The 11,381-nt window shown below is 47.7% G+C and overlaps 1 long non-coding RNA gene across 2 annotated transcripts; it reads left to right on the forward strand.

Annotated features, from left to right (window-relative positions):
- The first annotated feature begins 2,088 nt into the window (after nt 1-2,088).
- Nucleotides 2,089-4,098, forward strand: LOC123087630 (uncharacterized). 2 transcript variants are annotated; one of them, XR_006441455.1, is made up of 5 exons: nt 2,089-2,225; nt 2,332-2,597; nt 2,706-2,853; nt 2,935-3,074; nt 3,852-4,098. It is a non-coding gene; the product is annotated as an uncharacterized lncRNA (long non-coding RNA). The 2 variants fall into 2 exon arrangements; XR_006441454.1 differs by having other exon boundaries at nt 2,935-4,098.
- The last annotated feature ends 7,283 nt before the right edge of the window (nt 4,099-11,381 follow it).

Here is an 11,381-nt window from a genome sequence, read left to right on the forward strand (position 1 = left end):
CCCCACAATCATCTATCGTTATGCGGACATCCCTTGTGACATAATGTTGATTCAACAAAACTGAAGGCGCCACCTGTCGTACTCGTCGTTCGCCGCCACCATTGAAGTCGCCTCGGACCTCTCTCTCTCTTCCAACCTCCATCCGCACTTTTCCTGCCATGAGCTGCAATCTCCCTGGTCCTGTTTGCAGCGGCGGATGATAGACAACGTCTCGGAACATCCTGCTCGAGTGCGGCAACGACGGACTAGAAGCAGCCGTGCAACAAGAGCGGCCTCAGGCAAGCGGCTGGCAGAGAAGTGAGGGCTTTTGCTGGCCGGGCTACAGGCAGGCCGCAATCTGGTCCATCCGTGTGGGCTTTGGGATTGTGAATCAGTCATTTCGTTGCAGCAGCCTGACAGGCCTAGTGGGCGAAATACGGTCCGTGATACCGAAATCACTAATTAAGGAGTGCTCGTTGGAAAGAACACTCCACTTTCCCAGGTCGCGACAAGTGGCGAACATGCAGCGCGCCACTTGTCACAACCGGGGAGTTTTCCCTTTTTTCGTAGATTCGTTTATTCAAAACGCCTTTTCTTTTAAACCTTGCGTCCAAATATGAAGCCGTTTTCACCATTGGATTCCACGCGTCGAGATCTTCAAAATTAGATCCCGTGCTAATAGGTTTTGACGAACTTTTTTTTCATGAAAAAACGGATGAAAAAAACCGGGCGAAAAAACCAAACCGGGAGCATGGTTTTTTCTCTTTCCGAAAAAGGCACACCCGTGCCTCTCGCGAATCACACCCGTGCCTCTCGTGGAAGCAAAACCGTGACTGTCGTGGAAAGAAGAAAAAAACAGAAAACACATTTTTTTTTGTTTCCGAGAGGCACATCCTTGACTCTCATGAAAGCACAACCGTGTCTCTCGCGGAAGCAAAACCGTGACTTTCAAGAAAGAAAAAAATAGAAAACACGTATTTTTTCTCTTTCTGAGAGGCATGGCCGTGACTCTCGCGGAAGCAAAACTGCGACACTCGCGAAAGAAAAAAAAACAGAAAGCGTGTTTTGTTTTTCCCTTTCCGAGAGGCACGGCCATGACTCTCGCGAAAGCACAACCGTGCCTTTCGCGGAAGTAAAACCGTGACTCTCACGAAAGAAAAAAAAACAGAAAACACTTTTTTTTCATTTCCGAAAGGCACGGCCGTGACTCTCGCTAAAGCACAAGCGTGCCTCTCGCGGAAAAAAACCGTGACTTTCGTGAAAGAAAAAAAACACGTTTATTTCGCGCAAAAAAAATTTGAGGACCGGGGGAAAACCAAAACGTCAAAAAAACCCGGAAAAAAAAACCTTTTAAAAAGCCGAAAATGCGTGCGAAAAAAATAAAAAATAAAATCCGGAGGGAGCGTCCAGAGCGCGACATGTGGCGAATGGCTGAGAGCGCGCCAAGTGACGCTGATCGTTACGAGGCTCCCGAAGGAGCGCTCGTTAACTAGTTGCTCCCCGTGATACACCTATATTCACATAGGCGTATTGCTGTTCGGCCCACCAACCGCTGCTGTTCCCCCGGCCCGCTTGAGCACTGATTGTCATGGACCGGCAATACGGTACAGGGTATAGGTGGCTAAACGGGCCGGGATAGCTGGGCCGGCCCGGTAGCACGGGCCTAGCACGGCACGGCACGTGCTAAACGGGCCAGGCCCGGCACGCCAAGGGCCGTGCCTGGGCCTGAAGGCCGAGCACGCGGGCCGGCACAACACGGCCCGATTATCTTTTTTATTTTTTTATGTATCTTAACGTGGCCCAACAAGTAAAAATAGGCTAAAAACGCCCAGTGCGCAAAATAGGAGGCAGATTAGCGGGCCTAGCGTGTCGGTGGGCCGGCCCGATTAGCATACAGGTCGTGCCTAGGCTGCAGGCTGCAGCACGCGGGCCGGCACGGCACGACCCGTATAATAATCGTACCTTCGCGGGCCGGGCCGGGCCGTGCCAGGCACGATTAGGATGGGCCGTGCAGTGCCGGGCCGGGCCGTTTGGCCAGCTATAGTACAGGGTGGTGTTTCGAAACAACACATGTAAAATGGGCCCAATGACCTTTGTGGAGCAGATAGAACCACGTGACCAAGTTGGCTCGGCATCCCCTTCTCTTCCACAGAAGGTCAGGAAGGCGGCTGCTCTGTTCTTCCAGGCGCACTGCGGCGGCGATTCCTCACCGGCGAGATGTCTACAGACGGCCTCGAGCTCGATGGGTATGTTCATTTTGTTTCACTGGCCTCCTTTCCCCATCTTTTCCGTCTGGATTGGACGGCTTTCGATTCGAAATTTATTTTCTGATGGGTCTAGATTTGATTGTAGGAAGTGGGGAGCAGACATCGCCGGATGGAATTGTCCCATGGCAATACTCGGTGGCCTGCACCAAGTTTGCTATCACATGGGCTGTGATTCGAAACAGCACAGGTGACAGAATCCCATGCGACCCGATCCACCCTCGGCTTACCTTGTGGAGCAGACAGAGCCACGGGACAGCTTTCCCTCCCCAGTCCCGTCTCTTCCCCATACGCGCAGGGGCGGCAATGGCTCTGCTCTGGCGAGATGTCCACTGACGGTGTGGAGCTCAACTGGTATGTGTATGTTACTCCGCTATTTTTCTTCCTTCATCTCCTGAGTGTCGGATCAGCGTCGTCGATTTGGAAACTTCTTACTCACATGGCTAGATTTGGTTCACGCAGGGGCGTTGCCGGCCCGGCGGGATGGAGTGGTTCCGCCTCCCGGTGGAGTCCCAAGATTCCATGAGTGACGGGGCCGGCAGGCACATCCATGTGAAGATGAAGATCGATACGAAATGTGCTCTAAAGCTACCAGTGGCTGGACACGAAGGTAAGTTAGCAAACAGGGCGGCACAGTAGTTCTTCTTTTATTTTTGCAACTGTTTAGCAAGTTTGCATCCCCTCTCTCCAGCATCCATGTTGATATCGTGCCGCCCATGGCCGTGATGGTCCCAGTGAAGTCACGGGCTTCAATGAGAAACGCCGACGGACAAATATGCCGCGGTGACGGGTTCGAGATGTGCTTTGGAGCTACTGGCGGCTGGACAAAAGGTGAGTCTTATGATTATTATTTATGGATATGGAAAGATGAGGTCCTTGCGTATATCTTCCGTTTGCAAGATGAACTTGTCATGGCGTGCCGCTTTCGGTCTGGTCATTAATCACGCCGTGGATTGTAGAAAATTATTTGGAAATAGCGCAACAGAGTGGTATTCGATGGTGAAGCAGCCACCCACGCTGAGTGGCTAAGGAAGCTCAAGAAAGATTTTGTGATCTTAGGTTACAGGATCAGCCCTCAAAATTTAACATTTTTAGAAGGTTTTAGCATTTATTTGTCTGTCTGATCTCCTGTTTTACATAGGCTAGTTCAGTGCTTACTGTATTCTAGTAAAAAGCCATGTAAAACAACCATATCCCTAATGTTAACCATAGGTTAACATTTTAATAAAAAAGGAGTCTCTCCTGCTGTTTTCACTGGTCAAAAAAAAAAGAATCCGTTGTTATGTCTGAAATAAGCCCCTGCTGCCTTCAAACTGTGAGTTCCTTATCACTGTGATAAGCTGTGCTGCGGGTAAACTCAATGCAATTTGTACATATGGATTATAGACATATCCTTAGTGTGTGCTCATGAAAATAAATTTCGTGTTTACGTCTTATTTTGTTAACCAATGTGCCATCAATTTATACATGTGCCAACATTTTTTCCTTATTGTTGTATAACCCACTGTGCCAACAATTGTTAACCAAGTCAATTTATTTTGTTAGCGTTGTACAATTTTTTTGTTGTGCCTATTTTTCATCTGATCATACATGTTTTTGGTTGTGGAGTCTGTTACGCCAAAAGCAGACTGAATGTCGAGAGGACAAAATGTATGCAAGAGCTTGTTTGCGGCGTAACTATGACCATCCGAGCCTAATTTCCTCCAGCAAAAGATGTATGAAACAAAGACATTACTGCTTCACCATTGTATGCTTTCTGTAACGGACTGTTTGTGTCATCTATTCAGTTGGAAAAACTGTAGTTTCGGCTTGTTCCTGTTAAAATCCCAGAAAATTTAATATTGGTCATTTTGTATGGCTGTATTTGCAAATCCATTCTGCTTAGCTGTGCTGCTGATAAAATCATGCCTGGTATGTGAGGGTGGGCCTTGAGGTTTTCTGGGCCTCATGTTTTCTGGGTATATATGTTAATTGGCATCATTGATTTGAACCAATATTTGTGAAATTTGCGTGGTGGTTTATACCCTGGTGATTGGTATTTTAGAAAATGTGTTCGTTTTTCTGCTCGCTATGTTGGCTGGTGTTTGAATTTTGAAGTACTGTGTTTTCTTGTGCACGAGGCTTGTATCCTGCATGGGTCTGGTGCCCTCAAATTATTATCTTTAGTGGGCTTTGTTCAGATTGTGTGTACAGACAAGTAATAGCTCCACAGGACAACTGTGTGGGTCATTTGAATTGCATTTTGGTTACCTGGCAGATGTTTTTTTTTTGTGAAATGTTGATGGACTAGTTAAATGGGCTTTGCTACATCTACGTAAAAGGCTAACGTAATCTTACGTGAAAGCTGGCCTGGCAAGACACGATTGGATGAAAAACGACCCGGGCCCCACACCGCGAAATCAGGGGGGGCGAGAGAGAATTTGATTAAAGAAGGTTACGTAAGGTTAAGTAGATCATTACGTAGATGTAGGATTATTGTAGTTAAATTGATAACCTTTGGGTGACAGTATTAGTTCTTTCTCCACTGCTTGTTTGGAGGGTCGTGTTCTGGGCGTGTAATGCAATGCATCGACGAGTGATGAGTGCTAGTGAAGTGACAATTCATGTCCTAGAGCTCATTGGGGATTCACGGGATATGGCAGATGTTTCTGAACGACGTCATAGTGTCACAGGCATTCGATGCAAGCAGCAGCGAGCGGCATGGGCTGCGAATTGGCATGCACATTGTTCATTGTTCATCGTGACGTAAGTCTGCTTCATTGGAAATCTAGCAGCGCAGCCTTGATAAACCATGGGCATAAACGTTTCAGCACAAAACAATCTAATCGTGAGTCCCTGACACGTTTTCATATTGAATAAACATATCTCAAAACCATTAACACACACATGTGCCTAGCTGTTCCGATTTTAGCATGCAGCAGTGTGATTAGAACGTGGTTAACAGTGGTTAAACAATGTACTTAATCTAGAGGTGGAACGGCTTTCAGCAGAAACTGCCAAGCGAGGAGCTGCCTGATATAAAAAAAAACACAATCACCACGCCCAACAAATCATGCTTAGTGAAACATAATGGAGAACACGAGAGTGATTTTCATTGGCCCGAAATGATCCACGAACGGAAAATTGCCCGCGGGTTGCTCTCCTCTGGCTCTGGCCACCAATCGACCACGACTAGCATACGCTGGTCGTAAAAGTCTGCACGCGCATGGAGCATGTGTAGTAAGGCCAACTCCACCGCGCGACTCTATCCTGTCCGTCCCCGTTCGTTTGGGGTAAAAGAGACAAGCGAGATGGCCCAGCGCGCGGGCGCAAACGAACTTTTGTTCACTTTGTGTCCGCTTTCAACCCATCTCTGGCCCAAGTTTGCGCCAGTTTTGGAGTGAAACGGACACCACGTGGACGCGCGGACCGTCTGCGCGTGTCCTTCCCTGGCCCGCCCGTCGGTGGCACAGGGCGGGCCTTTTTCTATCCGCCCCCTCCCTCCCTCCGGCCGCACCCCCTCCACTCTTCCCCACTCTTTCCCTCGCTGCTGCCATTGCAGTCATGCAGTTCGGACGCGCGCTCGCCCATGCCCTTCCCCTCGGCGCCGCCGAGCTACCCAACCACGGCCACCTGGTTTGCGCACCCGCCAGCCGGATTTGGGGCGGATCCGGTCGGTCTTGAGCTCGCCCGGCTGGGGGACGCCGGGCCGCGCCATGGACTGGCCGGGCACCTCGTCGGAAGGCCCTGGCAGGGCCGCAAGGACACATGTAGGCAGTGGTTCCTCCTCTAGCCGCTCGGATCTGCACCGTCGGTCGTCCGGCGGCAGATACACGAATGGCAGTCGGTCGGGCTCGGTGCTTGCCCAAAAGCTCGTCGCCGCACCGTTGCCACTCATTAAGTGCGACCACTGCCCAAGGATGGTCGTGCGCCGCATGTCTACAATGCCGAAACATCCCGGATGGGTGTTCATCAAGTGCTTAAACGATGGGGTATGTGATCTTTTTAGCTTCGGTTTGTGCTCTAGATTTGACTAGTTGTGATAAATTTAAATTTTATTGTGTAGTATGGATGCAAGTTTTGGTATTGAGAAGAAGAGTACATTGATATATTGATAGAGCGAAATTTAGTACATGTTCGTGCACTTTTAGCTAGCATAGAGGTTGTAGATGAGACAAGTGCATTTGTTGCTAGATTAGAGGCTAGACACGAGACTAGGTGTGAGGAAGCAACATCGACTTCTGGCTTGAAGAAGAAAGGAGGATGCCAGATCGAGCCTCCTCCACAGATCAACAATGAGTGCATCGAGAAGGCCCTAACCCAACTCAAGGGAGCAGTTATGGAAGTTGGGTATCTTCTAAAATGTATTCTTGTTGTTCTTGTTTTCTTTGGTCTTGTTTTTCTAGTCAAAATGTGATGATGTATTTTTCATGTATCGAAAATAAATGATGAAAAAAAGTTAAGTACTTGCAAAGAAAAATGCACGTGAACAGGATGCGGTCGGGATGCGTCCGCGCGCTGGGTGCACGGCCACCGCATCCCAGGACACGCCCGGACACGACCCCATCACCCTACCCAAACGGACAGAATCCGGACAAAACAGACGTCTGCTTGGGGTCGCGCGGTGGAGTTGGCCTAAAAAGCCTGACGTTGTGCGTACATGTCAGTTGGGTGTAAGAGCCCTAGGTGCTTTGGCATGTGGGTGGGTCAGGGCTGGTTGGATACAAGCAAAAAATAAATTGAATACAAGCCTTATACGCTGAGGGGCTGTTCGATTCTAGGCCTAATATTGTCAACTTTGCCACATATTTTTGCCAATCTTGCCTAAATTTAGTTCATCAAAAAGGAAACCATAAGTTGGCAAGTCTAAGAGAATCTTGCCATACTTTTTATGTGTATGCCATGTGGGGCACAAGTGTGGCTTGCCTAAGGTGTGGCTTGAACCAAACACTCATCTAAGTTAGTCAAACTTGCTTAACCTTAAGTGTGGCAACCTTTGGCAAAGTTAGTCACAAATCAAACAGCCTCTGACAACGAGAATCCCAATGATGGCTAGACGGCAGGGATAGCGGCCTGCCCGTAGCGCGGCCACCAAACGCATTTTTCGCTGGCAGAGGCGCTGGAGTGTGCAGCACGTTTCTTGTATTTGCATGTTGCTGGTGGCTTTGGTCACGTGAAGGTATTTTGTCCATCGATGGTGTATGTATATCAAGATTTCCAAATGCATGCCTGATTTTTTGCTCTGTTTATCTGTAAAACTACAACCCAGCATCAGCATTCTTGAACGTGGCCCATGTTTCACTTGATATGTGTGGCACTGCAGAAAGTCTGAGCCCAAAAAAACTCTACTGCCGCTTCATTGATTCTGCTAATTAGTCGTATAAAAAGAGTCCTGTGTAGACAAGTTTTTTTTTTAGAAAAGGGGGACGACCTCCTGTCTTTGCATCTGGACAATGCATACGGCCACTTTATTATTATTCTCACAAGACCTTATAAAGTCATACAACAGCAAGACTAAAGCCACCGTCTAAGCAACAGTTGTCGCTACACCTATCCAATTGATGAAGGGACGCAGATAGTCTGGGCCTAATACCAAACAGACATCGCAGCCAAAACTAAACATTTAAGACCTGAGGTCCCAACCAGGACGCCTGCCGGGTATGGGGCACCTACCAGTTCGGCGCACTCCTCAACCAGGACGCCTGCCGGATATGAGGCCGCCGCAGCCACGTGCCATCAATCTATCTTCAGAGCTGTAATGTTGCATGAACCGTGTCAGGTCTCTCTCCCATCGACGCCACCATGACGCTAGACAACGCCACCATCCTGCGTTCATCCATCATCACACGCCCACCGGCGAGACCCCCACTGCTCCATGCCACTGAGACCCGCCGTTGTCGACGTGCCAGATGCCACGCCGCTCCTCCGACGCGAACACCAAAAACAGGAAACGCCCTAAAGATACAAGGGGCACTCTGCACAACAGGAAAGCCGCCACGAGCAGCTGCAGAGAGCCAGCCGACGGCCAAAGCCCCCACCTTCATCCACCCACACCCGAATCCTAGCTCCCCAGGCAACGCCTCCAAGGAGGGGATGACGCCCATGGCGCCACCGCTGCCCAATCCAGGCCGGATTTTGGGTTTTCACCCGGGAGAGGACCGGAGGTGGCAAGAATAGGGACCATGACACCGCCTTCAGGAAGGATGCGTCGCCCAAAGCCGACGCCGCTGTCGAGCCGAACCAGCCGGCCTAGGGTTTCCCTCGGTCCCAATCTGCACCACCATCCCCAGAAGCACCAGATCCAGCAGCAGCCGCCGGCATCCAGCGCAAAGGGGAAGGAGCGGGAACGAGGGAGTAGCAGGCCTCCAGATCTGGCAAGGACGAAGGCCCCCGAACTTCCGCCGCCAAGCGCCGACGCCCCACCACCCGAGCGGTCTAGGACGCCGGGCAGAGTCCCCGCGCACATCGTCCAGGGCGCGAACGGCGGCGCCGCACCAGCAGGGGCCGCCGCCCCGTGGATCCGGATCTCCCCGAAAGGGACGACGAAGGCCTCGCCGCCACCGTCACTGGTGGCCGCACGGGCTTGCCCGGTGCCCTCCTCGGGTAGCGGCGAGGAGGAGTAGAGGAGATGTAGGTGGCGGCGCTCGAAACCCTAGTCGCCGCCCGAGTCGCCCGAGCGGGCGACCGGGGGCTTCAAGCTTATTCTTCTCTCATCTCTCATGGACCATCATCAAAACTCAGGTGTCGCCTGTGTAGACAAGTATCCTTTTATTATGTTTACAAGTTCATTGCTACCGGTTTTACTTCTCGTTTCTGAACATATTGGTGTGTGTGTGTGTGTGTGTGTGTGTGTGTGTGTGTGTGTGTGTGTGTGTGTGTGTAATATGCTATTGTAGGATATTTTATTGTTCCAGTCACATTCATATTATAGTTCATCCTTGGAAATAGTAGTATCTACTTAATTAATCGCTACTAAGATCTGGTGGCTTTTTGGTAGTTTAAGCAGTATCTTGCACTTCTTATAAGGACTCTTTAGGAACTTCTACATTTTTATTTTGTCCTTAGTTGATGTGTGTTCTATCTTTAGGAACCAGTTCATGTAAGTTATCATTTTCCCTTACTTCCTAGATACATTACAAATTATCCATTGAATCCAAAGTTTTTCCATTTTTTGTGTCACAGTAGCTTTTCCATTGCAGATATTGAGGTGCTCGTCGAACCATGTCCTTTTTCTTTGTTATTTCATTGTACAATTATTTTCTTTAATCCGGGGTCACCGATCCAGCTATACTCAAGATCCCACATATCCAACTTCTCATTTGATTAATATAGTTCATATCAAAGGAATACATGTTTATTTTAGATCATGTTATTTATCATGTCAATAGTACCAATTCCCTTATTAGTGCATTTGATTAGTAGTGTGGGGCTACTTCCAAGAGGGTGTGTTTGAAGATGTCAATGAATAGGAAGGAACGAAGGAACAAAGCGTATAGTGGTCCCAGAAGGGTCCAAGAAGATGAATGGAGCCAATCCTATATATGTTTAGAAAACATGATGACATTTGCTTGATGCATTCAGATAATTATATGTACCCTATGGAAACAAATAGGCTGGAATAGTTTTCAGGTGCACACTGGTCATAGTAGAGGTGGAAGTTAAATGTAATGCCCATGAAGTTGAATTATGACCTTGATTATCATTTCTTAATACCCCATACTATTTTGTATTCCGTTGCAACACACAGGCATTCTCCTAGTAAGCGCAAAAGATGAACCTGGTATCTTTTCATTGTTATAATATCAAATGAACTATAACAAGTAACGGCTAGTGTTGGTAGCATTTTTATTAGCCTGCTCAGTGCTGGGTACTTCTAGTGAGGCCAACTAATTAAGTTTATAATTCATTGCATTCAAATGTAAAGATCACTAACCAAAAATAATCAGACTACTTCTTAGCAGAGCTACTTATAGACCAGAGGAAGATAAAACTAATCCTAACTCAAAGATACAAATAGTTCTTAGTGTATTCTCTTTCAAGGCCTACCTGCTCCAGAAGGAAGAATGTCAAAAGGAAAATTCGAGAGCTTGCAAGGCAAATTGGCTAAAAGACTAATGCAAGGGGAAAATCACATGGCGCAAGGTGGGAGAGAAGTAATGATAAAAGCAGTAGCATAAGCACTGCCAACCTATGTAATGGGCGTCTATAAGCCGCCCCTTGGCCTTTATGATGATTTAACTAAAATCATTAGGAACTGTTAGTGGGATTCGGAGAAAGGAAAGAGGAAAACTCATTGGGTTGCCTGGGACATTATGCTGAAACCAAAGACTAGAGGAGGAATGGGTTTTAAGGATATGAGAGTGTCCAATGAGGCGCTCTTAGCAAGACAAGCTTGGTTTGTTAAATTGTACTTCCTCCGTCCCAAAATTCTTGTCTTAAATTTGTCTAGATACGAATGTATCTAATACTAAAACGTGACCTGATACATTTGTATTTAGACAAATGTAAGATAAGAATTTTGGGACGGGGGGAGTAGTTGGGCAGTGGCTTTGCCAGGCATACGGCCTATGTGACTACAATCAAGCTGTTGTTGGTCATGAGGAGAAATTAGTTCTCTGCGTGTTTGTGTTGGCAACAACAAACTCTGCTCAACATAGTAGGCAGCTTCGGATGATTTTGGTGTTCTATCCCGATGTTTTGAATTCAGTTATTCTACCAAATTGTGCAGGTTTAGCTAACTAATCTGCTAGATTGTGCTGCTTAGTGCAGTACGCGATTGCAGTTTTGCGAGTTGTCCAACTTAGTTGTTATTTAATTAATGTAATTGATTTTATCAACTATTGTACAAGTCTAGTAAATACTACTGTAATTTTGGCTAATCAATTTTAGCTGGTCCAACAAACTTGATTTCTCCTAGGGTTCGCTTAATTTCATGTTACAGTACTAGGCATTTGAGCAATCCACATGAGGTTCATTTACTCATATTTAATACTAAGCCTAACATTAATTAACTTAACTAATTTATCATGATATAGTAACAAAATATAATGTACTTACACTGCTCGGCAGCGTAGTCGAGAGCCGCTGTGGTGTAGCGCATGACGAACGAGCTCATCGGTGAGCCGAAGAAGGGTACTTGGAGAAAGGTGGCCTCACTGT

This window comes from Triticum aestivum, chromosome 4A (genome assembly GCF_018294505.1).
Source record: "Triticum aestivum cultivar Chinese Spring chromosome 4A, IWGSC CS RefSeq v2.1, whole genome shotgun sequence".
NCBI lineage: Eukaryota > Viridiplantae > Streptophyta > Magnoliopsida > Poales > Poaceae > Triticum > Triticum aestivum.